The following is a 26,059-nucleotide window of genomic DNA, read 5'->3' as shown; positions in this document are numbered from 1 at the left end:
TGTGTTCCCTCTCTTGCTGTGTCTCTGTGTCAAATAAATAAAATCTTAGAAAAAAAAGTGATTATTAAGTTTACATAATAACAGGTGAAAAAAGGTAACAGCACAAGCACATTGTGATGACTACCTATGTCAAATATTCCGAGACACATGCAGAAAAGTGCTAACAAGGGGAACTAGAGTTGAATTCTAGCTTCCCCATTTATAAATGGTGTAAGTTTAGGTGGGTTAATCTCTGTGGCCCAATTTCCTCACGTTAATTATAATGCGATGATAAAGATAGTAATAACGAAGTAAGTGCTGTCTTCGGAGTGCTGTGGCTGACGGGATAAGCAGTGAACAGATACGCTTACTGTAATGATGACTATAAGGGTGATGGAACTGGGCTGCTCTGTCTTTGTTTCCTAAATCCTCAGGGACGTGCTAGTAGTATACACATCAGCCTGGTGATCTCTTTATCTTTCTCCTCTCTCCTCTGGGGGAAACGCCTGGGTGTGGGTGACTTCAGCCATGGTGCTTTTGTCCTCTTCTCCCTAGAAATTCCTATGGTGCTTCCTGCTTGAGACTAGTCCTTAAGCAGTGCTCCTTTGTTGCCTGGAGTTCATCATTACGTTTCATTTGGACAGAATGATCCCCAACTCCCCCAGACATGGCTTTCAGGAACAGGGCATTTGGGGGCCCTCCTCATGGACTCTTTGGCACAGACCCAAATGTGCCACAACAAGTTAATTTGATTTTTAAAATATGTTGATTTGGCTATTGTACCAATAGAAGCATGCAGACTGTCCATAATTTCAACATCAGCTCTTTTTCCATTTCTTCCTTAATCGTATTTTATTTCTCCAGAGTGGCATAGGCGCTAAAGAAACAAATAAATCCTAGGACAGTTTTCCTTGATTTGTATTTCACATCCACCTGGTTTCACAACTCAGCAGAACCTGAAGTTCATCTTGTCTCTGAGATTAACTAATTTTGTACCTTTCCCACACAGAAATAAGTATAATAGTCGAGGCCAGTGGTATTTAATTCCGAGAAAAAAAGGATGTACCCATTGCAAAGCCAGAGGGTAGGCCATCTATGACTTCCTGGGAAGAACCCTTTGGGAGGCAGGATTCCCCTCAACAATTTCAAGGATGCTCCCCATCCAAAGGTAAGTCTTTCTGCTTAGTTTTGGGGGCCTGTTATTTCACTAGGGCAGGAGCCCTGCAAGCAAATACCTTTAACTGTGCCAGCTCCTTTTTTGTTTTCCACAATTAGCTTATCTCCAATCATATAAACACACACACACACACACACACACACACACACACACACACACATGATGACAGTCTTTGGTTATGGAGGTGAAACAGGAAAACAAAGGTTCCTTCAACTTTGAGAGTTAGGTCTGAGGACAAACCAGATTAAAGCTTCGATGGATATACAAAATAATAGATGAATACTGTTGTCTGCCTTCCTGAAATTATTTTATTAGAAAGAACATATTAATTATAATGGAAGCAAACTTGGACTCTGTGGGTTTCTAAAAAAAATTCCTTTGTAGCATCATGGCAGGATTTCCCACCATTTTTCTTTTTCTGATGAAATTAACTCCCTATGGTTGGTCAGCAGGATAATCTAATTTTAGCCAATCAGCTTGGGAGCTGCCGTTGACCTCACAAAGGGAGAGAAAAGTATCTGCAGTCATAGCAACCACCCGCTCAGCTCTGATCATCTCTGGACCCTTCCGCCTAATGACAGACACAGGCTTGCTTCTTAGATGATTAATCTTTTCCCCTGTGAACCTCCTTGAATACATTAGCCAAACCAGTCTGATAAATTTGTTTATCCCAAGACAATCATTAGAAAATTACCTGCAAAAGTAATTCTCACTAGAGCAGTTTGTGAATGGAAAGCCATATGGCACATGAGAACAGAAATAAGCAATAAAATCTCTTGCTGTACGTCGCAACAGGTCAGGGAAGTTTTTCCCCCTTTAAACTTTATCATTTTACATCAAATCACAAAAGCACAGCAGCCTCGAGCCCATTTTACACAAGCAGAAGGACCTTCTACCCAGTCACTGGTCGTTCTTCCAACATTGTACCTACTATGTGTTAGGCTCTAGAGATGCGCCACAAAATAGATAGCAGAGCTATCTCTGCCGTCCTCAATCCCTCAGCACAGTGAGAGGAGACACGTGTAAATAGATAATTCAGCACACCACAAGGGCCATAACAAAGACAAAACAGAGAGCTCTGAGAGCACTGAAAAGGGATAACTGTCTATTTTTCCAGAGTCAACAAAGAGTGTCATGGCTATGACATTCGAATTAGGCAAAAAGGATGAGCGGGACTTTTCCAAAATGGACGAGTATCCTAGGCAAAGAGAAGAGCTTTGGAAAGACATGACCTTTATGGACAACTCTGGGCAGCGGTGCATCTGGGGCAGCAGGATATTGGCCACATCTCCTTCCAGGAAGTGACACTGGAAGTGTGAATTGGGACAAGGTTGACAGCACTTTGTAAGATGGCAGGAACATAGTTTTAGGGCTTCAAGAAGGCTAGACAATGAGGATGGACAGGAAGGGCCGATCTGGAAGCTCTTTCCGAGACTGAATCAAGAATGTGATTGTTGGCGTATCCTTGGTGATGCTCCTCATTTGTGGAAAGAATGGGAAGATAGTGAGCATTTGTTGAAGCCACACAGCTAATATGGGCCATTTCCATATGCAGTCACTGGATCCACTACTAAAGGGTCAGTTTGATGAGTGGGAGGGAGGGCAGGGTCTCCATTTGGTTGAGAGGTTTCAAATGAGAGAATGTATTTAAAGGAGCTGATGAGACAACAGTGTGGTCACCAATGTGGGCATAGCCTAATTGACCCTAGCAGCTTTTATAAATCAACATTCGATGAACCTCACCCAAACCAGGGGTCAGGCAGCAGAAGGCTGGACAGCAGCCAAGGCAGTCTGAGTCCAGATGTGGACTCTAGCAGTGGCAGGACGATCAGGCCTGTGCCAGAGGTGCCAGAGCAACACTCTGGTTCCATGAAGACAACTTCAGAAACACAGACTGGAATGAAAGATAGCATGTAGCTGGACTCATCACTGATAATGTTCTCCAAAGCTACTCAGGAACCCCAGCACAAAATGTGCTCCAAGCCCAGACCAAGACCCTGGGCCGGAAGATTTCTACGTCTACAGGTCTGTCTAGGGATCCCAGTCCTGGTCTCTGAGTCTCTTGTGTCTTTTTTTGTTTTCTTAAAGATTTTATTTATTTATTTGACAGAGAGAGACACAGCGAGAGAGGGAACACAAGCAGGGGGGAGTGGGAGAGAGAGAGAGAGAGAGAAGCAGGCTTCCCGCTGAGCAGGGAAACCGACGCGGGGCTCGATCCCAGGACCCTGGGACCATGACCTGAGCCGAAGGCAGACGCTTAAAGACTGAGCCACCCAGGCACCCTCTCTCAGGTCTTTTAAGAGAAGTGTCGCTCATCAAACTCCATCCACAAGAGCCTCAAAAAGCTAAGTCTTTAAGCTAAGGAGTTGGTATTTTCTATAGAATTTTCCAAATAAACAGTAGTGAGCATGTAATTAAGTTTTTCAACATAAACATAGCTTCAAAAAAACAAAAATTACACATCAAATGACCTCAAATGCTGTGTCTCTGTCATAGCAAATACATAGCAAGTTGGACATAAATCATCGCAAGGGCTGACTAAGCACCTCCTCAGGACGAGGCTTGTCCCAAGCCCTCTACACTCCCTGAGTCATTTACTCCTCACAGGAGACCCCATGAAAAAGGGGTTCTGTGGATGTCTCCTAGCTTTATGGGGAAATGAAGTTGGAAGTGTGTATCTTAAAAAAAAAACTTATAAATGCAATTATAGTTTTAGACAGCCTCTTCTTAAAAGAAGGAACGAAACTTTGTTGATTTAAGATTTTAAAGAGAATATTATCTTGAAGCTATTATTTAAAAATATATATGTATCTACATCTATATCATCTATATCTATATCTATATTTATGTTCTGAGCACCTGTATGCCAGGTTGTGGAATATAAGGCGAAGCAAGTGATAGGATGGTGGAGACGCAGACAACTAAGTGTGCAATGGTGTGATATGTGCCTTGATGCTGTGATATGTGCCTCGAGAGTGGGCTGTGCAGAGTGGTACAGGAGCACAGAGGAGGCAGAAATCAGCCCATGAGTGCCTTGTTTGAGCAAGAACTGCCCTTCACTGAGCGCCAGGCTCCACACTTGAGACTTGACAAACAGTACTTCATTTACACCGCATGACTACCTGACGAGGCACTGTTTTCCCCCTGACATTTTGTCGCCGCAGAAGATAGAGCTCAGAGGTTAGGGAGCTTATCCAAAGTCCCATGATCGTTAAATCATAGCTTTAGGATTTGAACCTTAGTCTGTATGATTCCAAGGTCTGTAAATCACAAATATACACTGTATGCCCATCTCAGAAGCTCGAGTTCTTTATGCCTGGACGAGCGACTTGCATTCAGAAACAAAGGCCCGCATTCACACTGGAAGGGCTCATCCCTAGATTTGCTTCACCGATTCCTCAGTTTCCTTGTCTTCTTGACTCTCTCCCACAGCAGACCAAGAGACAGTAGTGACCTTAATCCTAACTCTGTAAAGGTATGCAATGTGTTTAAAACCTGGAGACAAGACACCAGTTAGCTCCAAAAACAGTTTGTGCAACTGGAACACGTACCTTACTAAATGTGTAACTTACTGAAATGTTTAAGAACCATGGGTCAGCACCGTCAGGGCAGTAAATAGCTCTACTCGGTGTTGAAGGGAGACCAAGTTACAAAGGTGGATCCAATCTGATCCCTTAGATGGGTCACCCTCTACACAAAATGATCTGAAAGCGATGGAGCATAAAAGAAGACGGTAGGGTGGGCAGAAGAGTGTGAAGCAGGTAAAAGATACAGTGAGTAATAGGAGGCAGTGGGGAGCTATAGTGAGGCCTTCCATGAGGGTAGAAAGCCTCATCATTTAAGCCAGGATTGCTACAAACTCCGAGCATAGGCCAAAAACACTGGATCTTTCATACACACACTTTCCATTTACTTTCTTGCTTTAGTCCAGAGGGAAATGACCTTTAGGACAAATCTATCTAGGCAGAAAGCCTGAGTGTCTCATGGCAGACGTACCTCCCCACCTTCTTGTTCAGGCAGAAGTGTCTCCATGAGGACAATCACAGGGTCCTGCAGGGCAGGGGACAGCCCATGGGAATGTAGATGTTCTAGGGAACAGAGCCAGCAGAAGGAGGGTATTTGGGTTCTAAGGTAGAGTCCATCTGAATTAAACAAAGGGTCTAACCAGTGGTCAGGAGTACCTGACAGAGTTCTATCCTCAAGGACAAGAGGATTGGCTGATAACCTCTGGTAAGCATGCTGAGGTCCAGAAAAGAAGACCATTTCCAACACAGTGAACTAGAGAAAAAATGAGAAGCCAGGCAGAAACCCCAGATGGATCACACACTGTAGCTCTGGAACAATCTACTGTCTGCTGTTTTCTCAGTTTCCAACGTTTCTTCTAAATCATGTTGCATACGAGTGACAGAAGAATTATTTCACACCCCTGCTCAAGAACCTACTATAGCTCCCCGTTTCCTCTTATTACTGTGGTGATCATACATCCTTGTTTGGTGGAGAGTCCTGGCTTACACTTGTTGTCCTCATGTAATTACTAATGGCATCTCCTACCACCCTCAGTAGTGTTCCAATTTGAATAATCAGTGATATGGTCACTGTATCTTTTACTGTTTCATACTCCTCTGCCCACTTTACCATCTTCTTTTATGCTCTGTCGCTTTCAAATCATTTTGTGTTGAGAGTGACCCGTCTAAAGGATCAGATTGGATCCACCTTTGTAACTTGGTCTCCCTTCAACACCGAGTAGAACTATTTACTGCCCTGATGGTGCTGAGCCATGGTTCTTAAACATTTCAGTAAGTTATACATTTAGTAAGGTACATGTTCCAGTATGCACAAACTGTTTTTTTTTTTTTTTTTTTTTGCAGCTAGCTGTGAAGTTAAACACAAGTGTGTTGGAATCCTGAGGGTGCAACTTACAAACTGTGTGACCACGAGCAGATAATGTATCCTCTCCGGACCCGAATTTCCTCATCTATGAATATAGGCATAATCACAGAACCTAACCTCGAGGGTGAGTCATAAGCTTTGGGTGAGAAGATGCAGGTGAAGTGCCTCCCATCGACCTGGGGGCTGATGGTGAAGGTCATCACCAGCGCTCCCACGGCCGGCTCAGCTCCGTGCTGCCTAATAGTTCCACAACACAGTGTCTGCACTCGCAGCAGTGATACACTGCACACACTGAACACAGTTTTGAGGGATATCTGGTAGATAAATGTGTCTTGGTCAGATGTGATTTATCCAGGGAGAGCTGTCAGAGAAAGGAAGTAAAAGATGAAGGCTGGAGTGTATGCAGAGGAGGGAGGAGAAGCGAAGCAAGAATGGGTTCTCAGCTTCAGATCCCATGGAGAAGCTCCGGAGCACAAAGCACATCCCAAAGTGGGTTCCAGCTTGAGCAAGGGGGCTGGCCTTTTGTACCCCACGCATGATGGTCGTTAGCCAAGGTCTGGAGGGGTGATCCTCCCGGGGAATGAATGCAGCTGAGGGATGCAGCTGGCTAAGTGGATGCTACTGTGGGCGCCAGAAGCATCCATGGATCTGTGATTCCCACGCGGACCCAGGCACGCTCCAGCACCCCTGGGCGACCTCAGGAAGGCTTTGGAGGCTTGCGCATTTAATACGTGTGACTGAAGGCGAGTCACTTAATTTCTCTAAGACTCAGTTCCTTTATCTGCAAAATGAAGCTGGTAATGCTTAATATTATAGGTTATTCTCGGGATTTAGAAAGAACACATTCCTAATCCTGACAGTAAATGGGATGGAACTGCACATCTTTTTCCTCACAGCCAGATTTTTCTTTGTTCGTTATGCACAGAATCTAGGTTCTTTCACTTACACACCTTTGCTCCGGCTCTCTCTCAACACTCCCCTGCCCGGGAAAGTGGTGCCTGATCACATATGCGCAACACACAAGCACACCCTTCCCCTCAAATTGCACCCATCCAAAATAACCTCCGCAGTATCCTCTACTTTAAATTTCCATATCTAAATCCTTCCTTCCTCCTCCCTCAGCCTCATTCACTTCCTCAAATTTACACTGTTCTTGCCCTTCTCTGAAATCTTTTTTCTCTTAATTCCATATAACTTAACATTTCACTGATTTCTAATTGTTTCGTGTCTGTTTGGTCTCTTCCGACCAGATTTTAAATATCTGCTCCTCCATCCCCACTCCAGAACTCAGGCGTCCAGGGCTAGGCATCTAGTGGAGACTCAATATATCCTTTTGGTTCAGGTAAGAATATTTCTTGATCGGAAGAACAATGACATACCTCAGTTGACCATTTCCATTCTCAGGATTCTCAAAGCTAGCAAAATTCTTCCCTCGGATCCAGAGGAGCTCGTCTGACAACCCAGAACAATAGTGCATGTAAAATGAATCATAATGGCTTCCCCTGTAATTTAGCTCACAGATGAATCTTAGGTGAGATTTTTCTATTGGGTTCTAACAGTCTCTGAAAATTGGTGCCCTAGGAGGTGCAAAGTGGAATGCCCAACACAGCTCTGATTATCAACTGCAGCCTATGCATGCATTACCATAACGGCAGGCCTAGGCTGCTCTCAGCATCCTGAAATTTTTGATTAAATCAAACCTTAAGTATTGAACAAGGGCGGGTGTGTCCTAATTTATGCAATAGGTATGTCTCTAAAGAGTTGATTTATGCAAATTGACATTTTTGGGGAGAGAGGTTCAAATTATAATTGAAATTCCATTGGAGCACTCTTTAATTGATGGCATAATGCCACTGGAAATTTTTTTTGTAAATAATTACCATTCAATTATTTAGTTAGTTTTAACATAGCATTTTCGGTCTTTTCAAGTCAGAATATATGTATATTTTCTCTCTCAGGCTTTTAGAGAAATAACATTTAAAAGCTACCATGATTCAAGACTTTTTTTCTTTGGCATCTTTTCCCCCAATATGAAATAATTTATTTTACTTGTTTATTTTAAAATACCACCTAAGGGGCATCTGGGTGGCTCAGTGGGTTAAGCATCCAACTCTTGTTTTCGGCTCAGGTCATGATCTCAGGGTCGTGGAATCGAGCCCTGCGTCAGGCTCTGCACTCAGCGAGGAGTCTGCTTGAGATTCTCCCTCTCCCTCTGCCTCTCCCCTGTGGGCTCACACACATGCGTGTGCTCTCTCTCTCTCAAATTATAAATAAATAAATCCTCAAAAGAATAAAATACCACCTATTTTTATGTCATAATTTCTACTTTAAAGTAAGGAAATGATAATTCAAAGAGATTAAATATCCAGGGTTACACAGTATATTAGTTTGCTAGGGCTGCCATCAGAAAGCACCAAAGGCTGGGTGGTTTAAACAACAGAAATTTATTATTTCACAGTTCTGGAGGCTAGAAGTCTGAGATCAAGGTGTTTCAGGGTTGGTTTCTTCTGAGGCCTCTCTCCCTGGCTTCTAGATGGCCTTCCTCCCCTGTGTCTTCACGGGGTCTTCTCTCTGTGCCTATAGGTGTGCTAATCTCTTCTAGAGACATCTGTCATATTGGATCAGGGCCCACCCTAATGACCTAATTTAACCTTAAATACCTGTTTAAAGGCCCTATCTCCAAATTCAGTCACACTAGCAGGTACTCAGGATTAGCACTACAATTTTAGGCTATAGAGTTCAGCCTATGCCACACAGCCAATGAGTGAAGTGCTCAGATTAGAACCTAGCAACTCAAAGGTCTAAACCAAGGCTCTCTCTCAGTGTACTTTCTGTGCTTATTCCTAGCTATGTGTTGTTGTGGAATTATTTTAAGAGTAAGGTATCAAGTAAATATGAGGTTTCATTTACATTCCTATGTTCCATCTACAGCATTTCTGCTCTAATACACTATATGTGTACCTGAAAAAACAACAACAACAACAACAAAAAACCCTTGTCTTCTGCAAAAGTGCACATGAAAAATAACAGAATTTACAGGGAAAATAATGTTAGGCAGACTCTGAAGGAACTGCAGAGCTTTGTAACAGAGCACTAAAAAACATTAACAGTCCTTTAAAAAATCCTTAGCAGTTAAATCTCTATTAGCATTAGCACCTCACCTCATATCAGTCTCCAACATTTGCAACCTTAAACCCCAGAGCTTGGGGGTCCTCTTCCCTTAAGATGTATGTATCAAATAATATTTGCTTCCAATACAGACCACTTTCATCATAATTTAAAAATGTGATCCTTAGTGCAATCTTCATAAAGATGGTATGCTCACACTCTTCTAAATATTGTTTAGAAGTACCCTATTCCTGGGGACCAGTGAGCCATGAAAGAATCCTAATCTGTGAAGTCCACATATGCTTCTATCTCCAAGACCTGGTAAAATGATAATTACTCTACTAATAAGTTAGCATTTACCAAGCACATAGAGGCAGACCCTGGGAGAGGTCTCTTACTCATCTATAATCCTCATGGCAATTCTGCAAAGTAGGTATTTTTATCTTCACTTTTCAGCCAAGGAAACTCAGGCTAACAGAAGTTATGGGACCTCTCCAAAACCACACAGACTCCTAACAGTGTAGCCAGGATTTGCTCCTGAACGATACTTGTTCAAAAGCCTTTGAACAAGTAGCTGGCCTATTGAGTGTAGGTCCAACCATTTGACCAGCCACCAGTTTTAGTTAACTGCAACAATCGTCACCATCCTCACTACTTTCCTCCCAAAAGTGAAGAGGCTAATCAAAATGTGCCTGCTGACCATCATAAAGTGGGATGATCTTACTTCTTATGAGATAGGAAACAGCAGCTGAGATGGTCCATCAAACTTTCACACAAACTGTTGCCATGCCAGACTCCCAACCCCTCCCGTAGGCTTTGATTTTTTTTAACCTAAATCCAGAACTCTATAGTAAACTCTGTTAATTTTCATCATGTTAGTTTAAACCCATTATTCCAGGAATTGGTTATCTTTTTACACTTGTCATCTGTTCTATGAACTTTCCCTCACAATCTGGACTTCTCTGCAAATGTGATGAATATTATATATGCCCTCATTTAAGTCATTAATAGACACTGAACAGAACAAGATCAAGGTTAAGACCCTTTCCTCTTCTAAAGAATCTCTCTCCATGATCGCAGAGGCATGCTGTTAATCCAACCAACTCTTCCGCCATCCAGGTTTTTAATGAGAGACTGTATCATCTTGCTGAGAATAAGATAACAGCTTGTCAATGCATTTGGTTCTTCTGCATTTGGTTCTGACAATTAATAACTCTGCTTTTCTTTTAGGTACTTAGAAATCATTAGATTTGTAATTTGTTTTCAATTATTACCCAGGATCAGCATTATAATTTCGTAGTCCAACAGTTTCTCCTTTCGTTAATAGCAATAGAATGTGCTCATTTCCTGTCTCCTGGCCCCACTCATGTTGTTGGCAACATCTTCTTAAGTTTTGTCAGCAGTGGATTGGAAGTCACATCTACAGATTTAGTAATCGTCCTGTATATGTCACTCAAAAATTGAGGCATGAATCTATTTAAAGGCATGGACTTACTTAACTTTTTATTCTATCCTAGTCAAATGTGTCCTGTCTTGAATATTTACCCTGCCCATTTTAGAATCTGGACATTATGTTCTTCAATAAGGAAGAAAGGCATTGATTTTATCTGTCTTCTTTCCACCTTCTACTAATATTACAATTGAACTTTTAACGACACATGGGTTAGGGGTAACAACACCAACCCCAACCCCCACACAGCCAAAAGTCCACATATAACATTTTACTCCCTTAACTATTAATAGGCTACTATTGACCACAAACCTCACCAATAACATAAAAAGTCAATTAACCAATATTTTGTATGTTACATGTATTATATACCGTATTCTTACAATAATGTAAGCTAGAGAAAAAACTGTTACTAAGAAAACCATAAGGAAGATAAAAATATTCTTACAGTACTGTACTATAAAAAAAAAAAATCTGTGTATAAGTGGACCTGCATAGTTCAAACCCATGTTCTTCAATGGTCAACCATATTCTGTCATTTCCAAGTTACACATCTTTTTCTTCTTGCTCTGAATGTCCTTTTTGTGGTCTTTGGTGTTTCATGAGGCTTACTACATTTTATTTTATTTTTAAGATTTATTTATTTTGACAGAGAAAGAGAGAGAGCATGAGCAGGTGGAGTGGCAGAGTGAGAGGAAGAAGCAGGCTTCCCACTGAGCAGGGAGCCCGTTGCAGGGCTGGATCCCAGGACCCTGGGATCACAACCTGAGCCGAAGGCAGACACTTAACCGACTGAGCCACCCAGGAGCCCCTATTTTATTTTATTTTATTTTATTTTATTTTATTTTATTTTCAGTGAGAGAGAGAGAAAGAATGAGTGGGTGGGGAGGAGCAGAGGGAGAGAGAAAGAGAGAATCCTAAGCAGGCTCCATGTCCAGTGCATAGCCCAACAGAGGGCTTGATCTCATGAGCTTAATAAGAGCATGATTTGAGCAGAAATCAAGAATCAGACACTTAACTGACTGAGCCACCCAGGTGCCCCAATGCATTTTAAAATCAACCCTTCCTACACCCTCTAAACAAGACTGTCATTTTTGCACTAATCCTCATTTATGTGGTCATTCTTCCATAGCTTCTTACAATCTGAGCTCATTGAAGAGCTCCCTGGGCAATCACACTTCTCTCTTTTGACACCTCCCCTAATATTCTGAATGACTTCTTTAAGATTTTTGAACAAGATTTTTTGTGGTTTTTGTCTTAGACCACTTTGAATATGAAAGATATATTTGCTTCACAGGTTTACGGATGTCTGGGAAATATTGTAACAGATATCTTGGAATTTGCATGTTTTCTTAATTTATGCAGTAATTTACATAACAGCTTAATATTTTGAACAGCTTACAAGGCCTCATCAATAACTAAGTTTGGATTTTAGTTTTAATGTTTTCATGTTACTAACTCATTGCTTTAATTATGAGACACTTATAATTAATCTACGAAATATATAATTCTTTGTGGTTGTTTTTTTTTAAAGGTTTATTTATTTATTTTTAGAGACAGAGAGTGTGAGAGAGCGAGCACGAGCAGGAGAAGGGGCAGAGAGAGAGGGAGAGAACCCTCAAGCAGACTCCCTGCAGAGCATGGAGCCCCATGTGGGGCTCCATCCTAGGACCCTGAGATCATGACCTGAGCTGAAACCAAGAGTTGGACGCTCAACCAAATGAGCCACCCAGGTGTCTCATGGTTATTTTTAAATTAGTAAACTAAGATACTAACTTGATCATATTTATATAAAGTTAGAGTAATCAATTTAATTAAAACTTTTATATTGTTTTAACGGACACTACACTAGTTAAATAGTACACTGGTAGTTTCAGTCACATTTTCAGCTCAACAAAATGTTTCAAACTTCTTAAAAAATTTGGAAACTTGGCAAAAGCCAAAGCATATTTTGTCAATATATCTAGTTTAATTTTTAAACCCATGTGAGCTCTAGAATAACTTCATTCATCTGCTTTTTATTAATTTATCCTAAACTCATCAAAATGTAACATTGAAAGAACTATTTGATGTCTCCAGAATTTAAATTTTTAAGTAGACTTCTTGGAATTATAGTAAGTAGGAGTCAACTCCCAAACATCTAACATTTATTTCAAAATGTATAATTCTATAGATGAAAACTTAATTAAAATTGCTTACTTGGAAACACTTGATGAGGTTATAAGAGCTATGGATAAACAATGGGTTCTATGCTCTTTACTCTGGAAGACTAAAACATTATTTGCTATGAGAAGTGCATTCTTATAAACAAAAGCAACCAACCTATGCCATGCCTCTGGCCACATCTTCTCTCCATTTAGTTGACATGGATGTCATAATGCAGAAAGATTAAGCTGAGGCACAATGGGCCTCAGGAATACAGCCCAACAAATGATCATGCTAAGTGGTAGGGAGAAGGTACATGGGGGATTAAAACTGACCTTTGGTTTGGTAGATGTTCTGTTCTTGGTCATCTGTGTGTTTTCACTGCCCAACATGCTGCTTGGCCCATAATAGGCCTTCAAACATATTCATTAAATAAGTGTACTAATAGATGAAAGAATGAGTGACTCTATGGCCCACTACTTTGTAGACTTGAGACTGCGAACAGACTTCTTGCTAAAGTCAGGAGTGTTTTTGGATCTCGGCAAAGCTGAGTTTACAGAAGATGGGATCATAGATGCTGGCAAAAGGTAACAAGTGTCTACTAGAAAGAAGATAACTAGTGGTGTGTTGGTGAATGTTTAAGAACCAATTTGCCGTCAGGGAAATACAAATCAAAACCACAATGAGATATCACCTCACACCAGTCAGAATGGTAAAATTAACTCAGGAAACAACAGATGTTGGCAAGGATGTGGAGAAAGGGGAACCGTCCTACACTGTTGGTGGGAATGCAAGCTGGTGCAGCCACTCTGGAAAACAGTATGGAGATTACTCAAAAAGTTGAAAATAGAACTACCCTATGACCCAGCAATTGCACTACTAGGTATTTACCGCAAAGATACAGATGTAGTGATCCGAAGGGACACCTGCACCCCAATGTTTATATTTGCAATGTCCACAATAGCCAAAATATGGAAAGAGCCCAGGTGTCCATCGACAGATGAATGGATAAAGATGTGGTATATGTATATACAATGTAATATTACTCAGCCATCAAAAAAAAAAAACCAAAATCTTGCCATTTACAACAACGTGGATGGGACTAGAGGGTATTATGTTAATCAAAATAAGTCAATCAGAGAAAGACAATTATCATATGAGTTCATTCATATGTGGATTTTAAGAAACAAAACAAAGGAGCATAGAGGAAGGAAGGGAAAAATAAAACAAGACATAATCAGAAGGGAGACAAACGTAAGAGATTCCTAACATAGGAAACAAACTGACGGTTCCTGGAGTGGAGGGGGGAGGAGATGGGGTAACGGGTGCTAGACATTAAGGAGGGCATGTGACATAATGAACACTGGGTATTATATAAGACTGATGAATCACTGACCTCTACCTCAGAAACCAATAATACATTATATGTTAATTAATTAAATTTAAATTTAAAAAAAAGAACCAACTTGCCAGAAGAAAAAAAAATCCCTGCTTTACAGCATTAGTCGATTTTCATAATATAAATATTCCCATTATGACCAAAGTGACATCACTGAATGTAGAGTTGGGAAGAGATGCACGCAATCCACAATCCCTGACACGATGTGAGTGGCTTCAGTGCACTAGTAAGCTACTCAATACATCAGTGGTATCCCAGGTTTTGACCCTTTTTTCTTGCATGTGTGTATATATGATTTTGTTCAAATAAAAAATGAGATGAAATACTTTAATCTCCAACTATACAGAAATGCAAAAGTTTAAATTGACAAAGCAGATGAATATTAATGGACATGGGAAGATATTCTGTATCAATATTTGTTGATGTAGAGAGATGTCAAACCCGTTAATATAGCATAGCATTTTACTGAAAATATAAATACATAATCAAATTCACACCCAGAACAGTTCAGAGTGAAACTGTAGAATATCAAAGAAAGAGATCAAATTATCAAAAGCAATCAGGAAAAATAGACATCTTAGCTACTAAGGACTATATGGACTTCTCATCAATATCAAGAGAGACCAGAAAAGCATTGAATAGTATCTTCAAAGTGTTGAAAGAAAATACTGTCGGGCACCTGGGTGGCTCAGTTGGTTAAGCAACTGCCTTCGGCTCAGGTCATGATCCCGGAGTCCGGGGATCGAGTCCCACATCAGGCTCCCTGCTCAGCAAGCAGCCTGCTTCTCCCTCTGACCCTCCCCCCTCTCAAGTACTCTCTCTCTCTCATTCTCGCTCTCTCAAATAAATAAATAAATATTTTAAAAAAAAGAAAATACTGTCCACCTAGAATCCTATAACCAACTAAACTGTCATTCAAAATGAAAGACAAGTAAGGATAAGAGAAATCATAATATGCAAAAATCATCACTGAAAAAAATGCTAAAGGAATCTGAAAGAACTGCTAAAATAAAAAAAAATACAGATGAAAGAAGTAGAATGCCAAAAGTAAACTAAAAGCGTATAACTTGGTGTTAAAATTTTAAGAGTAATAACTAAAACTCTAGAAAGAGATTTTAAAACTTTTAACACTGTTAAGAAGAATTTTAAAAATGTAATTGACCCAAAAAAGGGCGAGAAATGAGAAAATAGAAAAAAGCATACAAAGCATAGTAAATAGGATATACAAGCAATAAAAAATAAATCTAAATAAATGTAATTAATGTAATTAAATGAAATTCATCAATTAAAACGCAGAGGTTATTGAGTTGGGGAAAAAATACAGCTATATGCTACTTGCAAGAGACACATCTAAAACAAATTGATATTGGGAAGGATTTTTAAATACATACTTGCTTAATACTGAGGCTGAATTTACTACAGTTTTGCCAAGTCAGACACTGACATTCTAAGTAACCACTTTTAAAAACTTGATTAGAGCTTCCTTTAATGCAATATATGTGCTATTTTTACATATGTGTGTACATACATGTATACATATATGTGTGTATATAAATACCTATATGTGCTATGTATGATAGAACTGGGATTGCCAGCCAAGACTCCTTAGCATTAGAGCTTTTTGCCTTCTAAAAGGATTTCTAAGCCGTGTTCTTAAGTATCCTGATCAGAATCCTTCCTTCAAGTATGCTAAACACAGTTTTATGGTCTAGAAGGAAATGTGCATACACATAAAGACAGACAGCCAATGGCCATTGAATGTTACCACTGAGAAGGCTTGAGTGATCCTCTAGAAAATGTTCTTTTAAAGATTTCAGATCCTTTGGAGACTCTGAATAAAGTTATGGACCCAGGGGAAAAAAAATAATGTCCTTAAAATTATTCATGCTATTTGTGGAGATTATGGGGGACTTACCCAGCCCCCAAAAATCAATCCTTGAAACAACTAACAGCCATAGATGGCCCCCAGGTCAAAAACCTACAGCGACAAGATAAACCAAAAGAGTTGTTAGAAAAAAAGGGCGTTAAGTATACCCAAGGCTGCCTGACCAGGTTGTGGCCAAAGCAGGACAAGTCAGGGCCTGCCTCCCTCAACCCCTCATGCAGTGGTTCCATCCGCTAATGCTCATTTTACATTTCCCCACACTCCTGGTGCCATTCCTTGAAAAAGCACTTCTAACTGAAATGGAGGAAATCTGACAAAAATGCCAGGTAACATCTCCTTCTATCTTCAGAACTACTTTAATTGAAATTCTTAAGCCAAAAGATTAGTTAACTATTAGTTCAATGAATACAGAAGGGTCATTTGTCCCAAATGATGATGAAAGAATAATCATAATGTACGTATGTTGTCTCTATGTTTAGAGAGGCCTTGAAAATATATCATGTCTTAAAAATGAGGCATGGACATAAAGAGAAAACATGGAGCAGCTAGGGTAAGGCAGGTTGCTCTCTTAAACTATAATCCTTTCTAATAAGGGGTTCCCCAGGTTTTAGAATGTTCTTTGTCTCCTAAAAGCACCTTGGGTACTACCAGAAAAATCTGCTTTAGAGTTATAAGTCATTATTAATAATTACATGTAGATTTTTAACTGGAGATGGAAATGGTCTTTCACTAATTCATACAAAACTGGTCATGTCTTCTTCTAAGATTTTTTAAAGAGTTTGGATTGAACACCATGGTCAAGAGACCTCCTTTGAAACAAGAAAATCTCCTTTGATTTCAAAAACTGCATTATATTTCTTTCTTATCCTGTCTCAAAACTAAATTTTCTATACTTCACCTTCATTATTGAGAAATGTAGTTGTTTGAGGGGCACCTGGGTGGCTCAGTCGGTTAAGCCTCCAACTCTTGAGTTGGGTTCATGTCACGATTTGGGTCCTGGGATCAAGGCCCATGTCAGTTGGGCTCTGTGCTGAGCAGGGAGCCTGCTTGAGGATTCTCTCCCTTTGCCTCTGCTCCTCTCTGCCCTGCTTGCACCCTCTCTTTCTCTCTCAAATAAATACATAAATCTCGAAAAAAAGAAAGAAAGAAAGAAAGAAAGAAAGAAAGAAAGAAAGAAAGAAAGAAAGAAAGAAAGAAAGAAAAAGAAAGAGAAAGAAGAAAGAAGAAAGAAAGAAAGAATGAAAGAAAGAAAGAAAGAAAGAAAGAAAGAAAGAAAGAAAGAAAGAAAGAAAGAAAGAGAAAGAAAGAAAGAAAGAAATGTAGTTGTTTGATAAAAATGACCCAAACTTTTTATGAAAGTTGAGGTAAGTATGGAAATAATTTTATGTTTTAGCTATTAAAGTATCCCCTCATTCAGTGGAGTGTGTTAAAGATGGGGAAATAAAGTAACATTTATGTTCCCCATAAATATGAAGGACACTGTCTTGAGTCACTGTCTATGGGCTAATCAACACTGACGTCTTGTCCTGAAAACGTATCCCATTGTCAAAAAGAGACACTACATTTGGGAATTCTATGATTGACTGGATCCAGAGACAAATTCACATTTTAATATTGCTGCTCCCAAATGAATTTCTGAATTTTTCCTACTGGATGAGTGATTCAGAAACATGCAAGGTTGGTTCAAATAGAGTACATGATGAACCAGTGAAAGAAGAGAAATAGAGAGTTAACCCTTCCCCACCAGACTGTAAACCTCAGGAGGATAAGCCCTTAACCTCTTCATAGCTATGTCCCTTATGCTTAGCACAAAGTCTAAGAAAATATTTATTTAACCAGTGATTTAATGTATAAATTTTCCTGGTATACTTGTATTTTTTATTTGAAGCATCTAGGCTTTAACATCTGGAAGAATTTATTTATCGCTCTTTTTAAAAAAATACAATCCCTACCTCTGTGTAGTTTTGTGTAAGCACAAAGAGGAAAAGACGGAAAAGGGGATACACATCAAAATATGATCCAAATATCCAATTCAATGTATAATGAATGTCTACGTAATAAAGTTATCTGCCTCATAATGTTTGGTTTCAAAATCTGCACATGAGGGTTCTCAGGATCACCTAGTGGCCAGGATCTACCTAGTCAAGCCCTGACAGGACCAAGAATAGAATGAGGAAAGAGCCAGGAACACAAAGCAAATCTGATGCATGGGAAGGTTAGGCTGGTCAATCGCTTCTATTTCCCTCTTTGCCCACCGTTATTCTTCCACCTTTCAGACCTCTTGCTCACCCCTGCTACTCACTGCTGTCTTTCACTATTACACCTGAAATGTCACACCTTGCTTGGCTTTTGGTCTCTGCATTTCTCCTTCCACCCTACCTAGAACCTTTTGATCCCCACATGTAAGCTTGCCTCCTTCCTCCTGTTTTGGGTACCTTAGCCATAAGAAATTCCAGCTTTCTTATCAGCACTCTGTCTACAAGCCAACAGCAAGTTTTTGATTGATTTTTAAGTCCGTACAGCAATTCTCTCATCTTTATCTCTTGGGCAAAGTCATCAACTACATGTAAACATGTACACATGGGCATATGCACGAGTATACATGTTAACACATACACATACACATACACATACAGAGACACACACACATACACACACATCTTGGATAACCAATAAGGGAAGTTGAAAAACCATTTCCTAGTATCAATTGTCTAAAAAACTTAAATGACTATTTTCTATGGTACAACACCGTGGTGATTATTATTCATATCGGCAACCCTTGACATTGCAAGACAATGTATTTTATGCTATAGCAAAAACCAATCACTTCTGAACAGTTTTAATGGCCAATGGATTTGAACCAGGGGAAATTTGGCAGTTCCTGCCTGAAGGATGCTTACCGTCTAACTCCATCTGGGCGCTGGCTTGGTGACCAAATGTCTACTAGTTCCCGAGAACTGAGGTTTCTGTTCTCAATGACATCTGGATGGAGTCTTTGATGCTAAAATGGACTTTATTGGAAAAAAAGAAAAAAAAACCCTCAAGTTCTCTTGTCTATCTGTAGATCTATTTTTTTATGCATCCATCCATGACATATATAAAGTTTTAGAACTGCCTGGCACCTACTAAATGCCATATAAGAGTTCACTATTACAGACTATTATGGGCAAGACTTACCATTGGGTAATGTGGTTTTGGCCAAGGTTTGAGCTTTCTCTTCCTGTTGTCTGCTTCTGTATCTAGTGCTGTCTCTTTTTTTCTTTCCATGTTACTTGATCTGCACTGATTTTTCTTCTGTATTCACCACTGAAATGCTAACTGGGAAATCAAAAAGCACACAATACTCTAGGCAAATACTCTAAATTCAATCAACAGAACATTAAGATTTTTTTACCTTTAATTATAAGAATTTATTCACTGGTTTTCTTTTCACTGCTATTAATGTCATATAAATTTCTGCACCCAGAATGAACTCATTTGACACCTTGCAATAACACTCCTCAAACTTTTCATGAAGACTTTCTCAGGACACCCTCGCAAGCCTATAAATGAGTCTCCAACTGTCAGTAGAAGACTACAGACTTCAGGAGGCTTAAAGGGAAGAACTTCCCACAAAGTGCTTATCTTATCTCTCTTACTCCCAAATAATGCAACTGAAAGATATAGTTTGCTATCAGCAAGAGCAAAGAGGAAAGAAAATACAATTTTAATTATCACATATGTGCTATAAATTGCACAACTATCAGCTATTTTGTTGATTTATCTTTTCACTTCAATATAACAGTAGGTTCTCAATAAATATTTATTTTATAAATGAAGTCAGTAAAGCAGATTTCATTCACCAGAACATCTAATCTTCTATCATTTTAATATAAATGGAAGTTTATTAATGCACCACAACTGCTTTATACTACTTCACAAGCATGAAGAGAGAAACAAATACTCTAAGGTATTCACCACCTGAAACAAATACAACTGTTGTTATGTCCTTGACAGGATCAGTTATAGAACTGAGTTGGTTCAAAGAGGACAGTCACCTTGGAGTCCATTCCAGCATGATTTGATCCTACTGTTAAAATCACTTTACTGAACACCTAAGTCAAAGAGCCTTTCCCTCCTTAATAAAGGAAGGATAAAGGAAGAGCCCACTTTGTAAAATTTCACTATTATTTAGTTAACTACTCCCTAGATAGCTACTACCTAAAATAAGTTATTTCCTTTCTTTTTAACTAAAATGACGGGCAAATTGGCAAATAAAAAATCACAGTATATGTTCATTGAAAAAAAATGCCATAGACTATGTAGTAAATGTTTTCTGACAGCATAATCTAACCATAAAAAAATGGAAATAAAACAGTGTAACTCATTGAATTTTAGTCATGCCTTTTTTTTTAATCAAGTACAGATCTCCTCTTATTTCTTCAAAACTGAAAAAGAAGCCTGAGCAGATGAAATAATGAAAAGGAGCGTGTTCTACCTTGTGTGACACAAGCATTGACTGACCTCTAAGAAGAACGGTGAAGTCTGGCTTTTTACCTAGAAAATTAGAGTTTGGAGACCATTTGGTCGGAGGTCACAGACCAATGCCTTCAGGCTGAACTGGGCCCAGTGCCACAGGCCAACATGTATGTATGAGACACCAATATTTAGAAATCACAGATTTCCTATAAAAGGTCTAGATTTCTAGTTTCTCAAAAAACAAGCAAACAAAAAACTGGGTTGTGGGATCTTCAGACCTGGAGGCTCCCCCCTCTGGGTGGGAGGCCAAAGCTGAGGGAGCCTAGGTGTCCCCAGGTATCCTCAGTTGCACACATTCCCTGTAGAAATAAGTAAGCCAGGCCCAACTTGTCATTCTTGACAATCCTGAGACCTGGACCAGGAAAAGAGTAGAATCCAGATGAAAAAGGATATAATTCTGCCATTTTGAGTTTATGCTTATTTATCCATTTTACAATTGGTAAGAGCACATGACAAATCTCTAATGCCAAAAGCTGTTCTCAGCATAGATGGCCCCATTTTAATCAGCACAACATTCAAACTGAAGCAGAATTATTGTTTGTTAGAGTTCAGTCTGCTAGCAAACCTCAACAGGTTGCAAGTTCTTTGAGAGGAGGGAAATCTTCCACCAGGCCCTCTCTCCCCATCCACCCACACCACTGCAGCCCTGTGGGGTGATGAATACCTGGGAGAAGGGGAGGTGGGCTGAGTAGCTCTGAAGGGAAGAGTTGGAGTAACTACTTGTTACCTTGGCTTTCACGCATAAGTAAAAGGCATGTCACTACATTGTTTAAGAACATACAAAGGGGGGCACCTGGGTGGCTCTGTCGGCTAAGCGTCTGACTTTGTCTCGGGTCATCATCTCAGGGTTCTGGGTTCAAGCCCAGCAACGGCCCCGAGTCAGCCCCCCACCCCCCAGCTCAGTGGGGAGTCTGCTTGTCCCTCTCCCTCTGCCCCTCCTCCTGCTCCTGCTCGCTTTCTCTCTCTCTCATATCAATAAATAAAATCTTTTAAAAAAAAGAACATACAAAGGAAACTCAAATATTGAGGTCAATTCCTAAAATATTCAAATTACATTGCTATTTCACAAAATGGGTCTCAGAGGCCAAGTTACCTTAGTAACTGGCTCCATGCATTTCATAGCCTGTGTTACATCAACCACCAATTTAGGAAAGAAATATTTAAAGAGTAATTGATTTTTCTTATCCTTTAAGAGGTTAAAATCCCTGATACTTTTCATTTAGTGAAAAAAAAGTCCAACTTTCAGTGAATATAAATATTTTTAAGAATAAAAACCACTTAAATGTAAAACAAATTGCTTTGAAGTGATTCGTGAAGACAGAAATAAAAATCATAAATTAGCATTCAGAACCTGAAACAAATTTATTTTGTGTAACAAAATGCATGGAATCAAATATTTTTCCATAGCAGTAAATATAATTTTCCTTAGGGAGTTTGGAAAATTCCCTCCAAAGTTCTGATTGATAAGCTTTGTAAGAGAAAGACTGCTTTTTGAGGTAGTAAATCGCCTACTGACATATTCTCCACAAAGCTTCAGTGTTTAATACCAAGCTGCCGGGATACAAGTACAAAGACATCAATTATCCCAAAATAGATTGGGGCAGAGTCCAGTTCACTTATTAGTCCTTTAGGCTATGTCCACAGGGGACAGAGAGAAATAGAGATTTGGCAATCAGCTGGTTAATTTGATCACTGCAGACAACTGCATTGTATAATTTAGGTCGGAAACATACCCTGACCTGGTATTCCTAATTTGGAACATTCATCAAATTAATCAAATAATCACCAATTCTCAGTTTCACTATACCCTGTAAACAGAGTCCTAGCATCAATGATTAAGTTTTCACTTATAATTATAAACAAAATGCGCCATTATCTGGGCAACTGCACCTTTTAGATGGTGTCCCCTTTTCTACAGAGCCCTTCCAAATCATCTTTATTCTCCCCAGCTAACAGCCTAATTCCCTTATCCTACTGCTTCTTGCACAGATGCTCTCGCTAGTTCCTAGCATACAAAGAAAATGGAGGCCATCAGCTAGAAACTCCCTCAGCTCCCCATTTCTCAACACGTATATGGACAGTCTCTGTAGCAGCACCCTCCTTAACTCATGTCTCCGCAGGAGAGTTTTCTTTTACAAAACTACCTCCTAGCACCTTCTCCAGATCTCATCAATACTACTTCTCAGGGAGCTTGGTCCATCTTCTTTATCTTCAACCTTTCCCTTTATATTGGTTGAGTCAACCTAACATATAAACAAATGAACCCTCTCTGAGGTGAAAAAGGTACCTTTGTCCACCACTGTTAAGAGTTTAAATTAGTAGAACCTCTTTGGAGAGCAATCTGACAATAGGTATCCGAGTGCCTTAAAAATTTCAGATCTTTTGACCAGATAAATTCCTCTTCTAGAAATCAGTTCTAGAAAATATGGACCAAGCTTAATCTCAGAGATATTTCTGGCAGTGTCATTATGAAGAAAAGTATGAAAAGAGAAACTAAATACTTAATAGTAAGAGGAAGATTTCTGAAGAGTTTCTAATGATAGGGGAAATATCAAGGGGGAAAGTTATATAGATGAAATTGACGCTTTGTAAGACCGAGCCAGGGAGTGCAATACATGTATACCATAGATGAAATAGAGATCATCCCTCTGCAAGTGACACTATTGGAGCATCATGAGATAAGTGTCTGTCTGCTTTACTGCCCCATCCCTCAGCAACTAACGCAGTGCACAAGGTGGACCGCTAACCAATATTTGTTGAATGAATGAGAGGTTTTATCTCTGTCTAATTAAATAACTCCATATGGAGAAATACTCAGGGAGCAGTGAGGGAGGAAAAGGGTCTAACCAATTAGATCTGTCAAATCCACCCCGGTCATTAATGCAGGGACAGATGCTAAAGCCAGTCTTCTGTTATGTGCAAAAGCAGAACGTGTAATCACTAACATGGTCTCTTCTCAATTTGGTTAACAAGCATGGAAAAGACTGGAAGGGAATGGTTAAAAATAGCAGCAGTGTTGCGAGTGGTAAGATTATGGATGATCTTTCTGGCTTTTTAATACCCTTGTGTACTGTCCTAATATTCAGTAAAGAACATGGACTCTGCCTATAATTTGAAAGAAAGTTTCAAAATAAAACCCTGCATTGACTCTACCTCGCTCTGTAGCTATGGGCCTCTTCTCCTTACAAGCACGCCTCTTAGAAACATCCTCCAAATCCCAGGCCTTCCTTTGCTCCCCCTGAGAGTCACCTCTTGACCTGCCACTGCACTAAAATTGGCATTGCTCTCATCATCAGAGAGCTCAGAGGTGTTCAATCCCATGGTTACTTTTCTGTCTTCATCTTGCTGAACAATTTTGGCCTCAATTAACACTGCCGGCCCCTGCCCCATCTGCTTGAAACCCTTTTCTCTTGGGAGTCCAGGACACCACTCCTCGATCTTTTATCCTTCACTTGCCACTTGCTCTTTTTCCCTCTCTCTCAAGCTCCGGGTGATGGTCATGTCATCCGAGATTCTCTCTTTACCCATCTTCTCACTATAGATTACCTTTAGGTCATGTCCTCACACCCTGACTTCAGCCACTCTGTGTGCTTATAACTCTCTGAACTTACTTCTCCACACTATTCTGAGCTTTAACTGATCTATATCTGAGTATATGGCCCACAAGTGCATACATATAGCTGTTGAATATGTATCTCACAAATTGCCAGATCCAAAAAATGAAAACCTGCTCTTTTGCCTAGAACCTGGGTCTCTGTTCATTGCATCCAATCCAAAGATCCGGGATCCTTGAAGATGCATCAGTCTCCCTCAGTGCTGTAATATGTATAAACAGTCACTAAACTGTTCACCAAGTGAACTTTTTTCTGGGCATCTCCTGTTTTCTCATGTGTTCATTTAGCATCTGTTATGTTCCTATAGGTAAAGCTTGAATTAAATACATCTCTGCCCTCAAGGGCCCACCGTTTAGTGACAGTGGTGGTAGGAATGAAGAAAAGGAAATGATGAGCCTGTGGATATTTTGGATGATGTTGTGGGAGTGGTCAGTGCTGACTCTCAGGTTTCTGGCTTCAGTGACTAAAGGGCCATAACCCCTCCCTACTGCCACCACCACCAACTGGGTCAAAGAACGTACGAGGAGAAGCAAGTGTGGGAAGTAATGAGTAGTTGGAGCAAGGTAAGCATCAGATGCCCATAAGAAACCCAGCATCTATGCATGTGTATTTTTTTCACTTGTTAAATGAAAAAAACACAGAACCAAACAGTATGCATTATATTCTGTTTATGTTAGGAAAGGGGAAAAAAAAGAACTTATATTCTTATTTGTCACTACATACAAATAAATTTGTATTTGCTAATATACGCATAAAGAAATGGAAGGATACGTAAAGAAACGAAGAGCAGTGGCTGCCTGTGGAGAGATGAAAGACAAGGATGGGAAAGACACTGCTCACTCATGCTTTCTGGGTTTGAAGCATAAATCAATTACTGATTCAAAAGATACCTCAAGGGGAAGACAGTGGTCAAGAAGTCCCACAAAACAGAGACTGAAGACTACAACTGGATAAGGAGGTCACTGGTGACTGTGAGGACAGCAGAGTGGGGGGCGTTGTGGGGAGAGAGGGGCCACAGGGCCTGGAATGGGAGGACAGGGAGCTCCCTGCAGCAGGTGAAGGAGCGAATGGGAGGAGAAAAGAGATTGTGGAGACAGCTGAGAAGCGCTGGTGAGAGGCAAGGAGGTGACAGGGAGAGACTCAGAAGTTAGAAAGGGTGTCAGGTATGGCTCTGGTTTCCTAAGTAGTGTCCCTGTAGTCTCGCCCTCTCCTCGGGCTGACCTTCCTGTGGCCACTGTGTTCTCTGGGCTCCAACTCCACGCTCCTTGACACACAGGTCCCTTCACACCACAGCGTTGCTCACCGTGCCCACTGCCTCTCCCGGCTTACCACAGAGCTTCGCTCTTCCAGCCAGTGTCAAAGGAGCGGCAGACCTAATGTTCCCATTCTTTTCTTTGGACGCTGGCACGCTCTTCCTCACCTCGCAAAGGTTCGGTCAGACACCGCCCCTCTCAGAACTTTTCCCTGCTTGCCTCCCGGACGGCCAGGGTCAGCGGCCTCTGTTCTGCACACCAGTAACAGCAGGGCCTCCTCTAATGAGCTGTTCCTCATTGGTTTAACCACTTTACCTCATCCGAGCTCTTTCATTCTGTCCTTTGGCAAATATTAAATGTCTGTTGTGAGTCAGAAATTGTGCAAGGTGCTAGAATTTTTTTTTTAAATGAGCAAGATCGATATGGTTCTGTCCTGAGGATGCTTATACTCTCAGTGAGGGAAATACAAATGAAACCAAAAATTAGCTACTCACAGATGCAGTAAGTGCCAGGAAGAGAAGGCACAGGGTAATCCTGTAAGCTACTTGAAGGCTGGAACATAGTGATTTTTTTTAATTGAATTGGAACTTTAAAATTTTAAACATTTAATTGAGAAATTAAAATGTAAGCAGGTTATTACT

The 26,059-nt window shown here is 40.2% G+C and overlaps 1 long non-coding RNA gene across 3 annotated transcripts in view; it reads right to left on the bottom strand.

The window, feature by feature from the left end:
• LOC118357320 overlaps window positions 1-26,059 on the bottom strand; it is a 62,459-nt gene that overhangs the window by 24,067 nt on the left and 12,333 nt on the right. For all 3 annotated transcript variants that reach the window (XR_004820275.1, XR_004820273.1, XR_004820274.1), the window contains one exon: window positions 19,211-19,351. This is a non-coding gene — a long non-coding RNA (uncharacterized LOC118357320). The remainder of the gene's footprint in view (window positions 1-19,210; window positions 19,352-26,059) is intronic.

Source organism: Zalophus californianus, chromosome 1, assembly GCF_009762305.2.
Source record: "Zalophus californianus isolate mZalCal1 chromosome 1, mZalCal1.pri.v2, whole genome shotgun sequence".
In the NCBI taxonomy this organism is placed as follows: domain Eukaryota; kingdom Metazoa; phylum Chordata; class Mammalia; order Carnivora; family Otariidae; genus Zalophus; species Zalophus californianus.
The sequence above is the reverse complement of the archived record's forward strand: the minus strand, read 5'-3'. Positions and strand labels throughout refer to the sequence as shown.